This window comes from Lutra lutra, chromosome X (assembly GCF_902655055.1).
Source record: "Lutra lutra chromosome X, mLutLut1.2, whole genome shotgun sequence".
In the NCBI taxonomy this organism is placed as follows: domain Eukaryota; kingdom Metazoa; phylum Chordata; class Mammalia; order Carnivora; family Mustelidae; genus Lutra; species Lutra lutra.
Genome location: NC_062296.1, coordinates 8,512,951 through 8,536,466, shown reverse-complemented (window position 1 = coordinate 8,536,466; position 23,516 = coordinate 8,512,951). Strand labels below are relative to the sequence as shown.

Sequence of the window (23,516 nt, the reverse complement as noted above, 5' to 3'; positions counted from 1 at the left end):
ACTTGCTGTAGGCATCATCTGTAAATGTTTTAGTTTGTATGCAATTTTTGGCATAGTTTGGGGGAGAACAACTAATTATAGTTTGCAATGTATTAAAGTCACAGATATTAATGTTTTCTCTTTTATTATTGAAATATACTCATTTGCTTTCATTAGCATGATTTCTATTTTTCCCCTTCACTGACAGTTGTGCAAATTAAAACATTAATTAAAAAAGGGGTAACAAAAAAAGAGGTAACAGCATTTTTTAATTTATTAGAGTTTTAAGGGCATTAGTTGTCTCCTTGAAAATCAAACATACACCTGAAATTCTAGAACAGTTTGCTGTGATCTCATGGTTCCATTTACAGAATCCAACACTTTGGAAACATTGGCAGCAATTTCCATAATATTTGAAATTGGTTTAGTGGTGTTTTTCACATTTTTTTTTAACCATATGTAACCATAAGTGTCCTTTCATGCAAATCTATGAGAAAGTACTCTTGGGGAGAAACATTTTTAGGAAATAATGTTCTGCTTTTCTTCTAAAGCTGAGAAGCCAGTGTTCCAGTACATTGTTCCCAAACATATATTTTATTTTGTTTATTTTTTAATGATTTTATTTACTTATTTGAGATGGAGAGAGAGAGAGCATGAGTGGTGGGGGAGGAGCAGAGAGAGAGGGAGAAGCAGACTCCCTGTTGAGCCCGATGTGGGGCTCAATCCCAGGACCCTGAGATCATGACCTGAGCTGAAGGCAGATGCTTAACCCACTGAGCCACCAGGTGCCCCATCAAATGTATGTTTTATTAAAATAATTTATTTATTTTTAAATAATTTATAGTATTGACTTGAGAAGCCCATGACTATGCATCAGCAAATAACTATTATCAACTGAGAGGTTCTGCCAAAGTCAGTTGGTGATGGAATATATTCTTTTTTTCCCTTATGAATACCAAAGCAGGAATTTGAGGGCATCTGTGTGTGAGACCTTTGGGTGTAGCATGGGGATTAAGTGAATCTGCAAACCTTTTGTGAGCACCATTTAGCTAAGTTGACTTCAGACAGGTATAGTCTCCTCTTCTCAGATGATAGGGACCTGGCTTTGGAGAAGTAGGAGTCTAACTGCAATCGTAGGAAGCACCTGGCCTACATTTCGTGTGTGCCACACACATTATTTGTTATGTGGAATCAATATTTTAAGTTACAAAGTTTGCCATTTTGTTGAGTTAGGCTTTTTGTTATTCACCTCCTGCTTCTCTGGGTGTAATTTGTAAAGATTCTTAAGAAGGTAATTTTGGTCAAATTTTCAGAGGTTTCATGTAAGACTTTAATGTTCTAAATTGTTTTTAAAGATTTTATTTATTTATTGGACAGACAGAGATCACAAGCAGGCAGAGAGGCAGACAGAAAGAGAGAGAGAGAGGAGGAAGCAGGCTCCCTGCTGAGCAGAGAGCCTGATGCGGGGCTCAATCCCAGGACCCTGGGATCATGACCTGAGCAGAAGGCAGAGGCTTAACCCACTGAGCCACCCAGGCGCCCCAATGCTCTAAATTTTTATTTAATCACTGCTTTGGCTGCATCTCACAAATGTTCATATGTTATGTTTTCATTTTCATTCATTTCACAATGCTTTCTAATTTTCTTGGTGATTCTTCTTTGACCCATGGGTTATTTTGAGGTATATTTTTCAGTTTCCAAGTATTTGTGTATTTGCCTGATTCTTGCCCATTTTGGAATTTTAATTTCATTCCTTTGTTGTCAGAAATGATATTTGGCATGACTTGAATTCTTTAAAATTCATCGAGCTTTCCTTATGGCCCAGAATATATTCTCTACTGATAAATGTCATATGTTCAATTGAATAAACGTGTATTCTGATGTTGAGTGGAATGTTCTATAAATATCAATTAGAGGAAGGTAGTTGAGTATTGTTTAGGTCTTCTATCTCTTTACTGATTTGCTTTCTCATTATTATTTCTAATTATTGCATCTGTAACTACAGAGGAGTGTTGAAGTCTCCAAATATAATTATAGTTTTGTCTATTTATTATTTTAGGTCTATTATTTGAAGCCCTATTGTTGGGTGTGTATGCACACAGCATTGTTCTTGGAGAACCAGCCTCTATAAATAGTCAATGTCCCTCTTTATCTCTGGTAATACTCATTCTGAAATCTAGTTTATGTGATATTAAGGTAGCTACTCCACCTTTCTTTCTATTTTTGTTTTTATGTTATCTATTTTTCCATCCTTTTTTAAAAGATTTTATTTATTTATTTGACAGAGGGAGAGATCACAAGCAGACAGAGAGTCAGGCAGAGAGAGAGGAGGAAGCAGGCTTCCCGCTGAGCAGAGAGACTGACGCAGGGCTCGATCCCAGAACCCTGAGATCATGACCTGAGCTGAAGGCAGAGGCTTAACCCACTGAGCCACCCAGGCACCCCTGTATCTATTTCTTTTTATTTAAAAAGGACTTCTTACATACAACCTCTATTTGTTCTTGTCTTTTTAAATCCAACATGTACTTAAGTTTGTGTTTTAGGAACTTGATACTTAATGAAATTATATTTATGGTTGGATTAAAATCTACCATCTTGCTAGTCATTGTTTATAACATCTGCTCTATGTATATTTTTCCCTCTTTCTATGTTTTCTTTTTGGTTGCATATTTTTATTCCATTTAATCTCCACCATTAAGCAGGGGTCAACAAGTGATGAATAAAAAAATAAAAATATAAAAATAAAAATTTTAAAAGATATTTATTTATTAGAGAGAGAGTGTGTGTGCACAAGGTGGGGGCGGGGATAGGGGCAGAGAAAGAGGGAGATGCAGACTCCCTGCTGAGTAGGAAGCCTGACATGGGGCTCTATCCCAGAACCTTGAAATTTATGATCTGAGCCAAAGGCAGATGCCTAACCAACGGGGCAGCCCAGGCACCCCATATGAAAAAAATTTTATCAGAACACAGCTAAGCCCATTACTTTACACACATAAACCAGAAAAGTGGAGTTGAGTAGTTGAACAGAAATCACATGGCCCAGAAGTCTGAAATATTTACTTCTGGCCCTTCAAAGGACATTTGCAAACCCATGCACTACTGAGTCATTGCCCTGAGTGTAAAACGTGCATCTGTAATTCATCTTACCCTCAAATGAGGTTCAAAAGTATTTGACTTCGGGCAGCAAAGTCCTTCACCTGTGTGTGGAGCCACTCTGGGCCGTGCCGTGAGTCCATGTCTGGTGGTGCCCAATATCGAAGCATCGGCGGCTCCCTGTTTGCACGTGGCCCAACTGCTTAGGCACTGGGGTCCACTGACATTACCTACTGCATGATCCTTGGCAAGTGCCCTAGATGCTTCCCTCCCGGTGGCTGCAAGTGTCACTGGGGTCTTTAGAAGTCCTTCCAGGTCCAATAACTAGGGACCAGGAGAGGCTGTGGTGGTGGCCCGATCCGGACATGTGCACACACTTGACCACAGCGCGGGGGTTGGGGGTGGCTGGCGGTGTGTGCTTGTGTGGCGGTAGGCGGGCCGAGTGCCCATATGCGGCACGGGTGAGGGTGGGGCTGGGCCAGCAGCTGGGCTGGGTTCAAGGGCAGGCACACTGCAGCTGCAGGGGCCTGTCTGCGAGGCACACTGGTGCAACTCGGGGACTCGTCCCCGGCCCATACATGGCCGTGGAGGCTGGTGACAGGACCTGGGCTGGCAGCGTCCAGGTGTGCATCTGCAGCTGTTAGCTTTGGTGAGCCCAATGGTGCAGGCCAGTGACAGGAGACGGGGCAGGATCCAGGCCCACCAGCCATTAGGTGGCCTTGGCTCTTGGCTTCTGTGGCTGCGAGGTCTCGCAGCAGATGTGTGCGTGGCCGTGGAGGCCAGTGACAGGAGTCGGGCTGGCAGCATGCGGGCGAGTCACTCCAAGGGCTAGCGGTGAGAGCATGCACAGTGCTGGGGCTCTGCCAGGCGGGCCGAGGCTGGCCTTTCGCCCGCCCGCAGCTGCAGAGCCTGGGGCCGGCTGCCAGTGTGGCTCCTGGGCTTCTGCAGGAGGGGCGGGTTTGGGGCAGGGAGCGACTCTGAAGGCTAGTGTGTGCCTAACGGTTTGCTGGGGTCTGCGATTCGGGCCTCGGGGATGAAATCCGAGGGGGTCTGCAGTATCCACCAGGGTCGTTGAGGTCCTAAGCAGCACGGGCTGCCAAAACCTGGCTGAGTCCTCTGTGCGTTGCTGACTCTGGGTGCTCCCTCTTGGTCCAGAGCAGTGCCACCGGGGGACTGGAAGATGTGGGCCCATGAAAGCTGTTCTTTCTTAGCCTTTACTATGCAGTCGTTCTCAGGTTTTTTGTTCTGCATTGCCGCAGCTCAAGTAGACTCCTGTGTGTGTGTTTCTCAGGTGTGTTTCTGTTCGTAGCTAGCTTTGTCATTGTTGATCCTTGTGGATGGATGGATTCTGGTGTCTTCTATGCTTCCGCTTTGGTGGCATCCCTCTCTAGTTCCCAGAGATCTTGATCATCTTCCCCACCCCCCCCAGAACACATCACACTGGTCCGTTCCATTGCTGACCTTATGCTGATTGTACCTAGTGAGTGAGAAAGGGCGGCTGCTCTAACTTATGGTCAAACAGCTGCATGTCAGCGAGTGGGATATAAATCAGACTGAAATTAAGGGCCTTCTACTTCGGCGAGATTTCTAGGGCTCCAGTGGCCTGGGGCATATGGTGGAATCCCTTCTAAGGTAAAGGAGAAGTTGTTGTATCTCACGCCTCATATAAACATGAAAGAGGCACCAGGCCTAGGGAGCCTCCTTGGATTAGGAGGCAACATCTTCCTCGTCTGGGCATGTTACTTGGTTCTATTACTGAGTGACCAGAAGAGCTGCTCATTTTGAATGGGGCCCAGAACAAGAGAAGGTTCTGCAAGGCGTCCAGTTTGCTGTGAAAGCGGCTCTGTCACGTGGGTCACATGATCTGTCAGATCCAGTGGCGCTTGAAGTGTCAGTGTGGTTAGGGCCACTGTAGGTGAGTCACAGTGCAGGCCTCTCGGATTTGGGAGCAAGGCCCAATCATCACCCTCGGGTACCTACTCCTTTTAAGAACTAGTTTTTCGTCGTCTACTGGGCCTACATAGAGACTCAACCCTCGACCATGGGACGCCAATTTACACTGCTGTCTGACCTCACATCACGAGCTGCAGGTTTGCTGAACTGCCAGGCTGTAACATGGAGCAAACCCAGCAGCGCTCCATCATTCAGTGGAGTGGAATCTCCATGATTGTACCTGAGCGGGCTGGGAAGGCACAAGTAAGTTACATAAAGAAATGAACCAAATGTCCCTGATTCCTACTGAGTATACTACCTTCTCTCTGCCAGCCCACACCTATGGCATCATGAAAGAAAAAGGAACAAAGTCAGTTGATGCTGATACAAAAACTTGTATCAACAACAAGGGATATAGCTATCAAGCGATGCCTCGGTGGCTCAGTCAGTAAAGCGTCTGCCTTCGCCTCAGGTCATGATCCCAGGGTCCTGGGATCGAGTCCCGCATCAGGGTCCTTGCTCAGCGGGGAGCCTGCTTCTCCCTCTGTCTGCCACACCCCCTGCTTGAGCTCTCTCTCTCTCTCTTCCTTTCTGTCAAATAAATAAAAGAAATAAGTAAAAATTAAAATTAAATAAAGAAACACGGTCATCTAAAAGCTTCTGCTCTGTAGGGCCAGAGTCTCCCTAATTCCTCCCCAACTAAGTCTTGTTTTCCATTTTGCCTGTTACTTTGATTTTGTAGAACATCTCAGTGCAGCCTTGCATCAGGACGGAAGCTCAAAGATACCCATTGCCAGAAGTGAGAAGAAACCTAGCTGTATCTTTAACAGCTCCCATTCTGTCTTTATTATAGTCAGTCACATACAAAGTCAGCCATAAGTCTAAGTTACAAACTATCAGTGTCAGTTCTAAACAAGTCTCCTACAGCTTCTTAGAAAGATCACATTCTGTCAAAATGAGTTTCTTCCCTGGGTTCCTTCCGTATACCCTGAGGCTCTTGGAATTTTGTGGTATGGACTACCTAGTCTGTTTTCATTGCTGATGAAAATTGTTTTTCCTATTTATATATTTCTTTAGCTGATCAATGATAATTTAGGAGTAGGGAATTGTGTGATTATGTGGGAATTGTGTGATTATGCTTATGCTCCTACTGCTGTCTTAGCTCAGGATTAAGGCCGGCTTTAGTTATTTGAATAAACTTGCCATTTAGCATGTGTGTATGTGTGTGTGTGTGTGTGTTGTGTGCATTCATGGATATGTCTGCATGCTTTGATATAGGCATGCACATAGGTTCTGTCCATAGGATTAGGTGAATTTTTTTTCCATGCCTATACCAGTGTTCAGTCTATGTCCAACTACCTAAGTACTAGAAGAGTGGACAAGAATGTTTTGGTCTCCAGATGAAAACCAGTGAGGGGGTCCACCAGCAAACAGTCTCTGTCTATTTTAAACATTATAGTACTTCCAAGGACAAAGATGTCTCTTATTTTTGCTTCTGAACGTTTAACAATATTATTTGTCTTCAATATAAGGAAGAAAGTGACCTAATAATAATGTAGCTAAATTTTGCATATATAAGTTTATATATGCAATATAAATTTATATATATAAATTAATTTTGTATATATAAATATATAATTTATATAAATTTATATTGCATATATAAATATATAAATTTCCCCTTGTCCCATTTTCCTTTATTACTTAAAGTATATTTCTTCCAATTTAAAATTATAAACTCATATTTTAAAAGACAGCAAATAGGAAGTGAAAAATAAACACACCTATAGTCCCAAACACCCAAAGACAACCCAATTAATATGATATAATCATGTCTTTATGTTGAAATGTATTTGTGATTGACATTATATAACATTTGGTGCCTTGCCATTATTTCTAAGTACTTCGATTATTGACTCATACCTTTTGTCAATTTCAGAATATAATTTTGGAGGGAAAGCTATACATGTGCACTTTGTCTTATTTTTGCAAAAGTAGGAAATAATTTTTCTGTATGTTGGGGTTTTTATATTTTGAGTAGTAGAAACTGGAAATTCCCCCCAGTCAGAGAGAATGATTAGGCCAGATATGAGAGTTTATTTGACTCTCCAGCCCCAGTGCTGAAGTCATTTCAGACGTACAGGTTCTTAGCCAAGAGAACTTGTCAATTCTTCTATGAGATGACATATTTAGGCCTTTTCCCCAGTTCCTGCACATGCATGATGGAATTGATACCCTCGGCGAAGACTGTGTACTAATACTCCAGAAGCTGAAGATGCTTAAAGTCAACACTAGTAAGGTTCCAATTGAATTGTCTCAGATTATAATTCTATGGAATCAGTTTCATCTCAACTAGTCTAATAAATGTGGCCATGACACAATTAGGAACTATTATTCTTTAAATTGGTCCAACGAGGGGCGCCTGGGTGGCTCAGTGGGTTAAGCCTCTGCCTTCGGCTCAGGTCATGATCCCAGGGTCCTGGGATCGAGCCCCGCATCGGGCTCTCTGCTCAGCAGGGAGCCTGCTTCCTCCCCTCTCTCTCTGCCTGCCTCTCTGCCTACTTGTGATCTGTCAAATAAATAAATAAAAAAAATCTTTAAATAAATAAATAAATAAATAAATTGGTCCAACATTACTTCTTTGATGTAAGAGCTTCTTAGAGGACAACCAATCGAATCTTCTCATTCCCTCAATAAGTTCTGGACTAAACACTAAGTAGTATGCCTTGTGGTAAGGAAATTTCTAACTCATGCTATGGCTGACAGTGGAGAAAAATGTCTTTTAAGAACATTCTTTTAAAAAATATTTTATTTATTTGACACACAGAGAGAGATCACAAGTAGGCAGAGAGGCAGGCAGAGAGAGAGGGGAAAGCAGGCTCCCTGATGAGCAGAGAGCCCCATGTGGGGCTCAATCCCAGGACCCCAGGACCATGACCCAAGAAGAAGGCAGAGGCTTTACCCACTGAGCCACCCAGGTGCCCCAAGAACGTTTTTAAACAGATCTGGAAGCAAAATGTTTAGAGGCAAAGCAGTGAATGTATATAAAACAACTTTAACGTTTTCAGTAGATTTAGTGGGTCTTATTTACTACATTAATATCAAAGCTCTATCTAGTGGTCAAAACAAGAACTTCTAGTTTCTGTATAAATCAAGTATAATAATAAGCAACTAAGTTAAACAAGATTCTGTTTAAAAATTGTAAATATTAATAAAAATGTTGCATTTCTATTATAGAGTTTATTTTACATATATATAATTCAGTAATATATTTTATATAATTTCCTTCAATAGATTTGAATTTATCATTGCATATGTAATACTAAAGTACATGATTAATTACATTATAATGGTCCATTCATTTTTCATTTTGTGGATACGCAAACATACAGAATCATTTTGAGATTACTAAGTTTATTTTGCAAGAAAAACGACTTCATCTATAGCTAAGTTTATATTTGGTTGTTGTTGTTCAACTGTATCCATATTTACTGAATAAGACTCTTTCCATCTACAATATACTTAGTTTTTACCATTCTAGAGAATGCCCAATAATGCCTAGCTTTTTGTACTTAGAATCAAAAGAGGTTCCTGTAAGTGTTTGGGGCCTAGGGCCTTAGGGAAAAATTAATCTTTTTTTGTCCTTCAACAGCTTTTTTTCTCATTCTGGATTTTTTTTTTTTGCTCTCTCATTTAAAAAAAAACTATTTGAAGACTAATTAACTTAAAATGCATCCATTTTAAGTGTACATTGTGATGAATTATGATAAATTTATATAACAAGTATTATAGGAAAAATTATTCCTGACACTTATAAAAGAACAGTAAGGCAGTTTTTTAAAAAAGATTTTATTTATTTGTCAGTGTGAGAGAGAGCACAAGCAGGTGGAATGGCAGGCAGAGGGAGAAGTAGGCTCCGGGGTGAGCAAGGAGCCTGATGTGGTGCTGGATCCCAGGACCCTGGGGTCACGACCCAAGCTGAAGGCAGGTGCTTAACTGATTGAGCCACCCAGGCATCCCCAGTAAGGCAGTCTTTATTCAGGACTGTCATGATGGGTGTAGGGACCACTGCAATGGGGTCTTGCAGTGGGGGAGAGAGATTGGGTTCAACTCTGAATACAAGGAAAAAGTCAAGGAGTAGGGTAGGGTTCCATGGATGGAAAACTACTAAGCAAAAACATTAGGAAGGGGGGGTGGATTCTGGCTAAACCAACCTAACAGGAGTCTTGCTGAAGACAGGTCATTCCCACGGGGTCATAGTAGGAGGTAAGGAACTTGATCAGATTTCAAGGGTGATTAGGTAGGAGAATGAGGGATTCTGGTTAAACTGGCTTAGGACTCTTGCTAAGATAGCACCACTCAGAGACGAACACAGAAGTTCAAAAGTAGAAGCCTACTTGGAAAACTTCATAGCAGAGCCTGATTAGAGTCTGGTCAAAGAGAATCTTTGTCAGTAACTACCATCATAAGAAAAATACACAATATTTACAGCAATCCCAAAATAGTCCACTGTGTCTTTTTATAGGCAATCCCTTTAATCCTTGGCTCATGCAAAATAGCTGAGCATTCTACCAATATTACTGTAGACTATGTTGTTTTCTCCCCCTGCTTGTGTTCCCTCTCTCTCTGTGTCAAATAAATAAATAAAATCTTTAAAAAAATTTAAAATAGAGCTATCCTATGATCCAGCAATTCTGCTTCTGGGTATTTATCCAAAAAGATGAAAACAAACACTGATTTGAAAAGACATATGGGCCCCCATGTTTATTGCAGTGTTGTTTATTTTTTTAAAGACCTTATTTATTTATATGAGAGAGAGTGAGAGAGGGAGTGGGAGAAGCAGACCTCCCCCCTGAGCCGGGATCCTGATGCAGAACTCGATCCCAGGACCCCGGGGTCATGACCTGAGCTAAAGGAAGATGCTTAATCCACTGAGACACCAAGGCGCCCCTCATTGCAGAATTATTTACAGTAACCAAGATACGGAAACAACCTAAGTGTCCATCAATGGATGAATGGATAAAGAAGATGTGGTACACACACACACACACACACATACACACACACACACACACACACACATACACTGGAAAACTACTTGGCAATGAAAAAGAACAACATCTTGCCATTTGTGACAACATAGATAGAACTAGAGGGTATTATGCTAAGTGAAACAAGTCAAAGAAAGACAAAGACCATACTAATAAACTGGACTTCATCAAAACTAAAAATTTTGGAGGCAGTTGGCTGGCTCACTCAGTAGAGCATGTGACTTTGATCTCGGGATCATGAGTTCAAGCCCCACATTGAGTGTAGAGCTTGCTTTAAAAGAATAACTAAAAATGAGACAAACTGAGAATAAAAAGACAAGCTAGAGGAAAAAAATTTGCAAATCATGCATATGTCTGACAAAATGTTTTTCTTTTTGTATTCTGATTAGTGTTCTCAGACTGTTGAGAATTTTTTTTTGTTTAAGCATTTTATTTTTATTTTTTATAATAATTTTAAAAATTATTTATTTATTTACTTGAGAGAGAGAGAATGAGAGACTGGGGTGTGGAGAGGAGCAGACGGAGAGGGACAAGCAGACTCCAAGCTCAGTGCAGAGCCCCACACGGGGCTCGATCCCACAACATTGAGATCATAACTTGAGCTGAAATCAGGAGTCAGATACTTAACCAACTGAGCCACCCAGATGCTCCTATTAATTTTTAACAATTTTATTTTAAAGTAATCTCTACACCCAACATGTGGCTCAAACTCAGAACCTTGAGATCAAGAGTCATATGCTCTGCCAACTGAGCTAGTCAGGTGCCCCTGTCTGTGTTTAAGCATTTCAAAGGAGTTACTTTATTGATTTCTTTGTAGTATGTTTTCTGATTCTATGTTTGCTATAATTACCATCTCTGTTTCTCAGTACTCTTCTCTGGCTGCCATCAAGTCTGTACCTTTTTCTTTAGTTTTCAGAAGTTTGAATATTATATACTTGAATATTTTTATATTCTGCTCACAATTTTCCATATTTCTTGGGTCTTTAATTTTGTTATCTATTAATAATTTTGGAAAATTCTCCACTTTTATTTCTTCAAATATTTCTTCTGCCTTGTTCTTTCTTTCTTCTACTGAAATTCTCATTATTCATATATTAGACCAATTGATATTGCCCAACAACTTATAGATGCTCTTCTTTTTCCCCCATTTTTTGATAATTTCTATTACCTACCTTCAAGCTCACTGAGTATTTCTTTGGTTGTCTTTACTGATGAGTCCCTCCAAGGAATTCTTCATCTGTGTTACTGAGTTTTTCATTTTTAGCCCTTCCATTTTATTATGGTTTCCATCTCTTTGCTGAAATTACTTATTTTCTCACTTCTGTTGTCTCTTTTAATATATTAATCATGGTTATGTAAAATTCACTGATAATGCCAATATCTGTGTCATATTTGAGTTTTATTTTGATGATCACATTTCCATTCAGACTGTGTTTTTTCCGTTTTTTTGATGCGCCCTATAATTTTTTTTGTTGTTGAACTCTTGATATTTTGTGTTGGACAATCCATACCAGGGTAAATTGTTTCCCACTTATATTTGGATGTGAGCATGCCTTTCCTGTGTTATGCCTTTAGTGTAGAGTCTTGTGTGAATCCACTCGAAAAGACTGGGTTGGTTGATGTTCGTTTGCTGCTTGGGTTTGAATCTTCTCTTTCTGCCGTGGCTCCCCAGAGAGTATGCGGTTCCCATACTTCTATCAGCTGTGTTTCAGTGTTGTTTTTACATATTGCTTCTCAGCTTTGGGGTGGAGTGAAGGAGGTCTATTTTGAAGTTCTGAGTAAACCTTGATCTCAGGCACTGTGTAAGGTGATTTCATATGTGGGACCTTTACACGTGTTTCTGCCTCACCACCAGATGTAATGCTGATTCTAATAGTCATTCATGTCCTTCTTCTAGAAATAGCATTCTTTTCCTTTCCCTCAAGTTCTAGTACTATACTGTATTATTCTTGTTGATGATAATACCTTTCAGACTGACCCATTTTCACTTTCGCCCCAATATTGTAATTATTATAAGGCAGGAAACTAAGCATGGTGATAGTTAATGCAGGATGCTCAGAGAGGTTCATTGATGTGGATAAAAGAGCCTGAATTTCAGAGTCCACCAGACCTGCATTTCAAACCACATTCTGCCGCTTACTAGCCTTGGGAACCTTGTCAAGTAACTTAAATATTCAGCTTCTGTCTCATAACATGGTTAGCTAGTCTCTCCCCTCTGTTCTTACTATTTAGGGTGGCTGGATTGTAAATTGGCAAAATTTATGCTATAGCAAAACAATAGTTTGTGGTTTCCCATGGCTAAAAGGTGTTGCATTCAATTATATGAGTATACACATTATCTTCTGTGGCTGCTGTTAACATTATTACCATAAATGTACTGGCTTAGGACAATAAGCATTTATTATCCTGTAATTCTGGGGGATCAGAAGTCCAAACTATTTCTTGCTGGGCTAAAATAAAGGAGTCAACATGGTGTGTTTCTTCTGGAGGCTCTAGGAGGAGATCCATTCCTTGGCCTTTTCTAGGTTCTAAGAGGCTCCCTGCAGTCCTTGGTTCATGGCTCCTTCTTGCATCACCAAAGTCACAGGTGTGGCATCTTTAAATCTCTCTCTCCCTGGCTTTGACTCTCCAGTTTCTACTTAAAAGGACCTTGTGATTCCAGTAGGCCCAACCTGATAACCCAGGATAATCTTATCTCAAGATCTTTAACTAAATCATATCTGCAAAGTCTTTTTTTTTTTTTTTTTTTGCTATGTAAGTTAACATATTCAAAGGTGTGGGGGATTAAGACAGTCTTCTTGGAGAGGGGCATTGTTGTGTTTTTCATAGTATATATAAAATTGGGGGGAGGTGATATAAATATGCTTTAGGCTATGAAGCAATGGTATTTCCATTATACCATGGTTCTAAAGCCTAGCTCTGCCGCACAAACAATAAGAAAGACCCATCTCTCACACCAAATATACGATCCTGGACCCTATCCTAGATTTGTAGGTGTAGAACCTTGGAAAATGTATTCCCGAGAAATCTTCCTACATCTCCTCCCCAAAATGACTTCCTAACACAGCAAGTCTATAAACCAGCATTTGAGGATTTTCTTAACCCTCTGCCAATTTTAATGACTTATGGCATCACATCGTTGATTCCCAAAACACGTTTGTGAAGTAATTTTCCCACATTGGCATGCTCCAATAAAAGTGTGTGGCCAGAATTTTTGAAGGTTTTTTTATATTTTATTCTGCTCCTGGAGATTGTTAGGTATTAGCATCTAAAGGCTCTGCAAATCCCACAGTACACAAGCCTGGTTAACGTCATTTAAACTAGTTTCTCCCAAACTTACTTGACTACAGAACACTTTTCTGCCCTTAAAACTTACCAATATCCCATAGAATACACTTTAATAAATGCTTCCTTAGGATCTAGTGAAAGCAAGATCAAGAGTTTTGATTCCAAGGAGAAAGAGAATAAAGTATGGTTGCTTTTTGGGAAGTGGGGTGTGACTGTTTTTGAGAAACTAGTGATATCGACTCACATATACCGACATTGGGTCTGAAATATACGTGCAAGTAAAATGTTCAACCCAGACTCGCAGATACAAATTCTTCCTTGCCAATATTTTCCCTTGTTTATTTCAACTCTCAGCTTCTTGACTTACTATTACTTGGAGTTCTGGCGAACAAATGATAAGCTACTTTTCTCATGATAAGAGACAGTACCTATCTTTCCAGGTGTATTTTAGAGAAAACAGATTGCTTCAATCTTAAAACATGTATTGGCATTGGACACATGCTGTTTTATGCTGGTCTCCAGAAGATTCTTGATAAAAGTCGGAATTGAGATGAGCTGACTATTGAGACTTGTGTCCATAGAAATGTCAGCAGTATTTCTGATGAGGTTTTCCAGAACGTAGACGAAAGAATTGTGTTCTTAAAATATAACTAATGAACATTGAGTAGTAAAATATTGGGACTAACTGGAAGGTGGTATTCTGAATTTGACCAATATCAAGGCTTAAACATTTTAAGTAGGTTTAATGTCTGTAAAACTATGAGAATAAAGTCAATGTGCAGTGGATAAAAGTGCAAATACTGGAGCTAGCGTCTCTGGAATAAAAGACCCCAGTTTTGGGGCACCTGGCTCAGGTCATGATCCCCGCGTCCTGGAATCAATCCGGCTCCTTGCTCAGCGGGAGGCCTGCTTCTCCCTCTGCCTTGACCCCTCCCCCTGCTTGTGCTCACTTTCTCTTTCTCCAACAAATAAATTTTAAAAATTCCTTAAATAAAAAAATAAAAGACCCCAATTCTGCTATTAAAAGTTGTAGGGTGTTGGATAAGTAACAATCTTTCTTTCCTTCAGTTGGTTCATATGTAAAGTGAGGTAACACTAGTATCCACTTTGTAAGATGCTTTTGAAGATTCAATTAGTTAACATATGTATAACAATTAGAGCAATTCCTGGTTTATATTGTACCCTAATCCCTGCTATTATGATAATTACTACCCTGAAAATCATACACCAAATAACAGTGAATCCTTATGAGGTTTTTTTGGTTCCTGTGTTTTTTAAAGATTTTATTTTTAAATAATCTCTATGTCCAACATAGGGCCCAAACTTAAAAACCCAAGATCAGGAGTCACCTGCTTCACCGACTGACCCAACCAGGCACCCCTCATGAGGTTATTTTAAAATTTTATGCTGGTCTTTATCTCAGAGAATTATAAATTCCAAATAAGTAAAGCTCAATTTGGTGGGGTTTTGTTAAAATTGGTTATTAAATAGAACTCAAAAAGTGAGCAGCCTTTTCTTCTTTTAATCAATGTATTTAAGAATTTTTAAAATTTTGATTTTCAAAAATTGTATTTTTTAAAATCTCTTTTAAGATTGATAACAAAGTATAGAAAATAAGATCTTTTGCAGTTTTCTTATAAAAATGTTTACAGAAAGGAAAGTCAACATCCTGAATGTCTTAATTTGGTAAGGGCAAGCTGGTGCGCTGTGCTAGATCGTTTCAATTAGTAAGATCCAGATTGAAATTGAATCTTACTGTTTAGGGGCTACCCAGTTGTAAAACTAAAATAGCCTTCAGTTCAGACACCTGAAGCACAGTCTGGACAAATTCCAATGCTAGATTTAGGATCAAAGTTGAGTATAGGAAATTTATCACTTAGTGTATTATTAATTTAAATTGTTCTCTTTCAATAGCATTATAAATCATTTATCAATTTATTATAAAACTTTAAAATAAAATCTAGCTGAATTAGAATAGGGAATCCAGTTTTGATTAAGAAACTCAGGCAATAGGGACATCATGATGTTATCATTATTTATTGATGGTAATATTATAATCCAGTACTTACTGTGTGTCTGATTGCTCCAAGTGCTTTATTTGCATAATCACATTCAAGCTTCACAAATATCTTCCTGAAATAAATATTTTGCCCATAGTACAGATGAAGAAATAGGTTTTAAGTGATTAAAGGACTTATCCTTTGCTACATAGCTAGTGATTTGCAGAACCAAAACTTGCATAATATTGTCTGACACAAAGATGTATGCCATAAACCTCTACAGTATTAACTCCATCGCAAAGCAAAATTAATTTTCTATTAAAAATATCAAGTTTTTTTTTTTTTATTAAGAGAAAGAAACATGTAGCCGATGAGTATATGGTGACCTTTAAGGAAATGGTATGATGTTTCGGTATGAAGAGGGAAATGTGAAAAGAACAGGGATTTTGGAGGTTTGTTTAAAGATTTTTTAAAATTTATTTGACAGAGAAAGAGAGTGTGTGAGTGAGCACACAAGCAAGGGGAGTGGCAGGCAGAGGGAGAGGGAGAAGCAGGGTCTCCAATGAACAGGGAGCCCTATATGGGGCTCAATCCCAGGACCCTGGGATCATGACCTGAGCTTAAGGCAGATGCTTAACTGACTGAGCCATCCATATGCCCCAAGAGCAGGGATTTTGGAGTGAGAAAGACTCCTTGGAGTGAGAAAGGGATTTTGGAGTGAGAAAGACTGGCTTGAGTGCTTAGGAGCTGTGTGATCTATAAAACACATAATAACAACATTAATTGTCGGGAGAAATAATATAAGAAGATCTAGCAGAGAGCCTGGAACATAGGTTACCCAGTCAATAAAATTAGCAATTTAAAGGCTCTGAGAAATACTGCAGTAAAAAACCCACAAATGGGCCCATGTTTCTCAAGTGGAACTCCTTTTGAATGTCATTTACTCCATGGAACCCAGCGTTCCAGAGAAGCAAGATTGGGAAACTGAGTTTTAAAAATTGTGCGATAGGAGTAGTAGTAGAAAGGGAAAAGAGGGCAGAGATGCAGAGCATACCATTTAAGTTGATTCTACCAGCCTGAATTAATGATGAGGCATCAAGAACGATACAAGAAGAGGAAGGGTAAATGATGCAAGAGTTGGAGTCTGAACTGAATTAAAGTGTCCTCAGTTTTGACTTGAGTATTTTTTTAAAATGTATTTTCATGTCTAATGTTGGGGCTTTCTATTCAGGCCTTCAGCATTTTGCAGGGAGATGTCATTGAAATAATGGGAATGGTAGGGTACCTGGGTGGCTCAGTCCGTTAAGTAGCTGACTCTTGATTTCGGCTCAGGTCATGATATCAGGGTCCTGGGATTGAGCCCTGCCTTGGCTCCATGCTCAGTGAGAAGTCTGCTTCAGGGTTCTCTCTCTACTTCTGCCCCCTACCACCTCGCTCACTCGCTCTCTAAGATAAGTAAACAAATCTTTTTAAAAAAGAAATAATGGGAATGGAAATAATTGAATTTACTGACTATGGCTCCAAGAATATTCTTACTATCATGCCTGAATGTTTAGGCATATTGTATTTCTACATTGCTAGTACTGTGTGGAGAGGACTCAGAGACAGAAATAATCTCACGAGTACACCGTGTTTCTGAGAAATGCTAAACGTTTAGAGACCTTTGGATTTTGGGTATGAAAGAATGAATGGTTTAAGGACATGGTAAGTGAGTGCCACAGGATCCATCGTGATTAAAGGAACCCTGTCTAATGGAGCATATTTGGATGTTTCCAGCAATGTGGTGGATGACAGCATCCTAAGGCAACAATTGTTTTCTATGTATTTCCTTAACTGAGGTATTAGTGGAGCAAATTGTGATATGTATGAATGGATTTGAATGGACTATAATAAATGTTTGATTGGAGTAACCTGCTGATTTCTTAATCAAGAGGACAATAAGACAAAATCTTACAGCTGAAGGAGAAACAAAGGTTGGAATGATCTCATTGCAGCAACATTTTCTCAGAAAATCATAATTATGTAATAAATCCCCATGTACAACAATATTCCTTAATAGGAAAAAATGAGATCCATTGAAAATGAAAACATTCAGAATACATAGAAATGGAGCTAATTTTATAGCATTTCACTATTATGTATTGAAGTTTTTATTTTGTAAACACAAGCAATTTATTTCATAAAAGCAAACTAATTATTCCCTCTCCCTGCAAAAATGGAGAAAAAAAACCTGTAATTTACTCATTCCTACTCAGAGTTAAAGATACACTCCACAGATAAGAAATGAGCCCACTCTTTTGAAAGCTACTGGCTGACATTTTACTGTTTAGGTGTGATGATCTCTCTAGATTTCACATTAGGAAGTAACACCATCCTTGGAAGAGAGACAGAAAGCAAATAAAGGAAAAACAAAACACAGCCTGAAAGTAATTTCAACAGTTTCCTATGCTTTGTTCTTCTCTTCTCTTACAAACATCAAAGAGTCAACTGCTGTTTAAGATGATAAGGTGTGGAAAGGGAAACCTGGTAACATCCACTGGTTTGAGCCAAACCTCTTTTTATTTCACAGGCAGGGGCAGCGAGTCAGTGGAGATGATCTCAAACACAGCATGGCCGCGCACATTCATCATTCTTTCATGCTAGGAATTAAATGCTGAACTGCCTCTCCCCAGCCATCTTACTGAATAGTCTTCCTGCTCCAATGGGTGAGTATTGTTTGGTTGGAGAAGAGTACTCAGAGGATTTCTTGTTGGAGTAGAATCCTGCCAAGGATCACCTTTTTACAGGTTTTTGAATCTTCTCAATTAGAAATAAAGCTGAAGGGATGGAAGCAAAGAGGATTTCATAGGCATACCAATGTTCAGGTAAAGTACTGGTGAAGAAAATCAAGAGTCCTTGGAATTGAAGCTGAAAACGTATAAAGAATAGAAAAATAACTTCATTTTGTAAACATTTCTAAGTTTTAAAAACATGGACCTTGACATATAACGAGTTAAGCCTTGCCTGGAGAATTTGAAAATTTAGTGCCTGTTCTTTCGAAAACGGAAATTGTGCATTACAACACTCCCTGAGTGGAAGTCAACTGGCAAGGACATTCTACTTCCTGATAGTGTTTAGTTTACTTACCGTGTAACAGTGGAAAGATCAGTGTATGTGGATTTTGAAGGCACAGACTCATCTACCAACTCTGCCATTTATTATCTAAATGAGTTTAGAAATGTGAGTTTTAAAAAAATTGTTTATACTAAAAAGTTATAAAATATATTCTCATAGTAAAAATTCAAACTGTAGAAGAGGGTATACATAGAAAAGTCATTTTTCCACTCTCCAGTCCTACTGTAGTTTGTGTATCATTCCAAAAATGTTAATATATTTATAAGAATTTAAGTATTTTTCATTTAAAAAATATACATAGGGTCACATTAGGCATATTCTTCTAGAGAGTGTGTTTAAAAATAACATTTCATGGATATTTTTCCACATTACCACATATAGACTTTCTTCATCTTTTTTTCCTTTTTTCTCCTACTGTTAACATTTTATTTTATTTTATATTTCATTTTATCGTACTTTATTTTATTTTATTATTAGTTTCATGGTAGAATTTAGTGACTCACCATTTGTATATAATACCAAGTGTTCATGAGCACCCTCCTTAATGCGCTTCATCCAATTAATGACCCCTTCCCCCCCAACCCACCTCCCCTCCAGGAATCCTCAGTTTGTTCCTTATAGTTAAGAGTCTCTCGTGGTTTGCCTCTCTCTGTTTGTATCTTATTTTGGTTTTCCTTCCCTTCCCCTATGTTCATCTGTTTTGTTTCTTAAATTCCACATATGAGTGAAATCATATGGTATTTGTCTTTCTCTGACTGACTTATTTCATCTAACGTAATACACTCTAGTTCCGTGCATGTTGTTGCAAATGGATATTTCCCCATATCTAGACCTTCTTCATCATTTTAAAGACTGGATAATTGATTTACTCAATTGCCTATCAATGGACATTTGGATTAAACCCAGTATTTTATTCATAATATCTTTCTGTACTGGCTCATTGTATGACAGTGCGTGAGTACTCTGGAGTGCCTTCTACAGCTTACATTTTCATTGACTAGAAGTACAGATGATTGGATTTTTAAATGTTCTCTGGCTGGGTTGGCAGTTGAAACTGAGCACCTATGATCTCATCAGTACTAGAAGAATGGCATCATTCCCATGACAGTTCTAAACCAATGAATTCATGACATGCTAATGTGGTCTTGGATCACTTCAAATGGTGAAAGTGTAGCTTATGTGTACAAAGGTCACTGTCACCTCATGTAGAGGAAATAACCAAAATATCTCAATGTAGACAGCAAAATAAATAAATGTTTTCAGTATAAGTTCCAATATTCATTTGGTGTCAATACAGTGGTCCAAAATAATCTTGAAGACCACGGCAATTTTTAGCTGTATTGATGAGACATGACATTTACTGTTTAAATTCAGCTGCTGAAAGAATTACTTTACAAGAAAGATGGAAAGTGAGAAATTTATAATGTACATCACTTGCAGACTGCATTACTTTTTGGACACACATGACTAATCAAAATTTTGTTACTGTTACATCTTTTTACTCTATGTCCACATCATAATGATAAACTAAAGCTCTTCTTTCTTTTTTTAAGACTATTTATTTTTTTATTTGGAGAGAAAGAGAGAGAGAGAACAAGCCAGGGGGAAGGAGGGGGACATGCTGACTCAGGGCTGAGTGTGGAGCCCAGCATGGCGCTCGATCTTACAACCCCGAGATCATGACCTGAGCGGGAATCAAGAGTTGGACACTCAGCTGACTGAGCCATCCAGCCACCACTTCTTTTCTTTTCTTTTTTTAAAGCTGTTAGTTTCTGAGCATGTTCTTCTCCATGGAAGAGAAAGAACAGTGAAACTTTAATGAAAGTAAGTTGAGAAGCTAAAGGGCCTTTGATGTTGAGGCAGTTATTTACATTCTGATAGAAGTACTCAAGGAAGAGGGGCGCCTCCGTGGTGCCTGTGGTTAAGTTTCTAACTTTGGTTTCAGCTTGGGTCGTGATCTCAGGGTGGTGATTGAACCCTGAGTCGGGCTCCACACTCAGCGGGGAATCTGCTTGAGACTCTCTCTCCCTCTCCCTCAATCCCTCTCTAAAATAAATAAAATAAATAAATCTTTAAAAAAAAGTACTCAAAGAAGAATCTTCTTTGCTCAGTGGCTATTATAAAGGGAAAGGAATAGTGAATCCTTAGGTACTAAGTAGTCCTTCTGCTTTGGTTCAATTTCCAGACAAATTCAAAAGTTTCTTCAAACAGTTTCAAAACTTGAACTTTGGTATTTCCATTTCCCACAAGTAACACATTGAAAAGGTATGTAGTATAAATGTTAAGTATGTGGTCATTGGTAATAGTCATGTTTGTTAACAATCCAGCCCAAGCAGTTGCATAGTGGAATTAAGGGAACCACAGAAAAAATTTTCACAGACTTGATGAATATCTTTAACTTATTCTGATTTTTAACATTCACATTTAGGTTATTCCTTGCATCTAAAGCTTTGCTTTTGGGGCACCTGGGTGGCTCAGTCATTAAGTGTCTGCCTTTGGCTCAGGTTATGGTCCCAGAGTCTTAGGATAGAGTCCTGCATTGGGCTCCTTGCTCAGTGGGGAGTCTGCTTCTCTCTCCACCTGCTCTACCTGCTGCTCCCCCTGCTTTTGTGCACATGTTCTCTCTCTCTCTCTCTGACAAATAAATAATAAAAAAAATCTTTAAAGCTTTGTCTTTAATACTGTGGCTAGGATTGTTGATTACATTCCAACAATTGGAATACCACCCAATTAACAAATTACAGCTTGGCTAGCTGAAAGGCTACATTGTTGTCCAGAACAACCAAACTTTTTCAATAATTACAGAATTGTGGTTTTTTTTTTAGATTTTAATAATGCCTCTATTCATAAGCATGTATGTACATACACAAAATAAATGAAATACAGTACTCATCCTTGCCAAATAGCTTGATTGGTTGCTAGTTTGAATAAGACATTATTTTGCCATAAAGTCTATTCCTCAGTTTTATTTTTTATTTTTAATTTTAATTGGAAATGTAAAAGACTTTATCTTTTATACTTAAAATTTATGAATCTAAATGTTTCTTTTTCTTCTTGCACCAAGACATAAACTTGGGATTTCCAGCTTTATTGATATATATTTTACAAATAACATTGTGGAATCTTCAGGTGTGCAGTGGGATGATTTGACATATGTGTGTGTATATATGTGTGTGTCTGTGTGTATATATATATTGTGAAATGATTACTACAAGGTTGGTTAGCACATCCATCACCTCACATAGTTACCATTTTATTTATTTTTTTAAATTTTTTTAAAAGATTTTATTTATTTATTTGAGAGAGAGACAGTGAGAGAGAGCATGAGTGAGGGGAAGGTCAGAGGGAGAAGCAGACTCCCCCTGGAGCTGGGAGCCCCATGCGGGACTTGATCCCGGGACTCCAGGATCATGATCTGAGCCAAAGGCAGTCGTCCAACCAACTGAGCCACCTAGGCGTCCCACCATTTTATTTTTGTGTTGAGACTATTTAAGATCTGTTCTCTTAGCAAATTTCAAGTGTACAATACAGTATCATTAACTATAGTCACCATGCTGTACATTAGATTTTTAGAACTTATTTATCTTACAACTGAATGTTTGTATACTTTGATCAACATTTCCCCATTTAAAAAGGAAGATTTTATTTAATGATTTATTTAGCACAAATTGGGGGAGGAGTAGAGGGAGAGAGAGAGAGAGAGAGAACCTCAAGCAGCCTCTGAGCTGAATGTGGAGCCTGATGTGGGGCTCGATCTCAAGACCCTGAGATCCTCGAGCTGAAATCGAGAGACGGACACTTAACCAACTGAGCCACCCAGACGTTCATCAACATTTCCCCATTTCCCTCACCCACCAACTCCTAGCAACCACCAATTTACTCTGAGTTCAACTTTTTTGGATTCCACATATGAGTGAGATCATACAGTGTTTGTCTTTTTCTGCCAGACTTACTTCACTCAGCATAGGGCACTCAGGACTCATTCATGTTGTTGCAAATGGTGGGATTTCCCTCCTCTATATATTGCACCTTTATCCATTCATCTGTCAACAGACACTTAGGTTGTTTTCAAGTCATAGCTATTGTGAACAATGCTGCAATGAACATGGAAGTGCAGATATCTCACTCTCTGTCTCTTTGCTCTGGGAGCAGCTGTCCTGCCACAGCCTCTCATCCCCTGAAATTGTACACCTGCACAACATTTGTCTCCACCCCCTTCTTGGCTAGGAGCACCTGTCAGCTGTTAAGCCAATCACTGCAGTCTGCTAAAACCACCCAAGGCACTGACAGGTGTGAGCCTCAACAGTTTGGCAGCCCCACATCCCCTGACGTCACTTATTCCTACCACAGATTCCGATCAGTGCCGTTTCATGGGCCATTGAAGTAGCAGCCATGTTCATTGAGGCTGAGTCTCAATGAGGGGTGGCTGGCTCTGGGGCTGGAATTGGGACCATGTTTGAGAGCCTCATTGTTGATTATACCAGGAACTCCTCTCTGAAGCAACAGCTCTTCTCCTATGCCATTCTGGGCTTTGCTTTCTCGGAGGCCACAGGGCTCTTGTGTCTGCTGGTGGCCTTTTACATCCTCTTTGCCATGGGAGGGAGCCGTCTCCACCTCCCCTAGGTCTTTCTCCTGTGTTTCTTGTGCCCTGTATGTTCCTTTTCCTATACCTCCCCAGGCAGCCTAGGGAAAGTGGCTGGCTCGGGGTTTGACAGAGGGAAGACAAATAAATACTATATTCATAAGAAAAAAAAATAAGTGTAGAGATACTGATTTCATTTCCTATGTATATATACTCAAAAGGGAGATTAATGGATCAAACGATGGTTCTATTTTTATTTTTTTAGGAATCCTCATATTCTTTTCCACTGTGGCTCTATCAATCTGCATTCCCACCAACTGCACAGGGGTTTCTTTTCTGTGTATCCTGGCCAACACTGGTTATTCCTTGTTTTTTTGATGATAGCCCTTTTAACAAGTTGAGGTCATCTCTCACTGTGTTTTGGATTTGCGTTTCCCTGATGATTAATGATGTTGAGCATCTTTTCATGTACTTATT

At 39.2% G+C, this 23,516-nt stretch overlaps 1 pseudogene; it reads left to right on the top strand.

Moving 5' to 3' along the window:
• The first annotated feature begins 5,187 nt into the window (after positions 1-5,187).
• LOC125092212 (ATP synthase F(0) complex subunit C2, mitochondrial-like) lies at positions 5,188-23,080 on the top strand (annotated as a pseudogene).
• Positions 23,081-23,516: the final 436 nt, after the last annotated feature.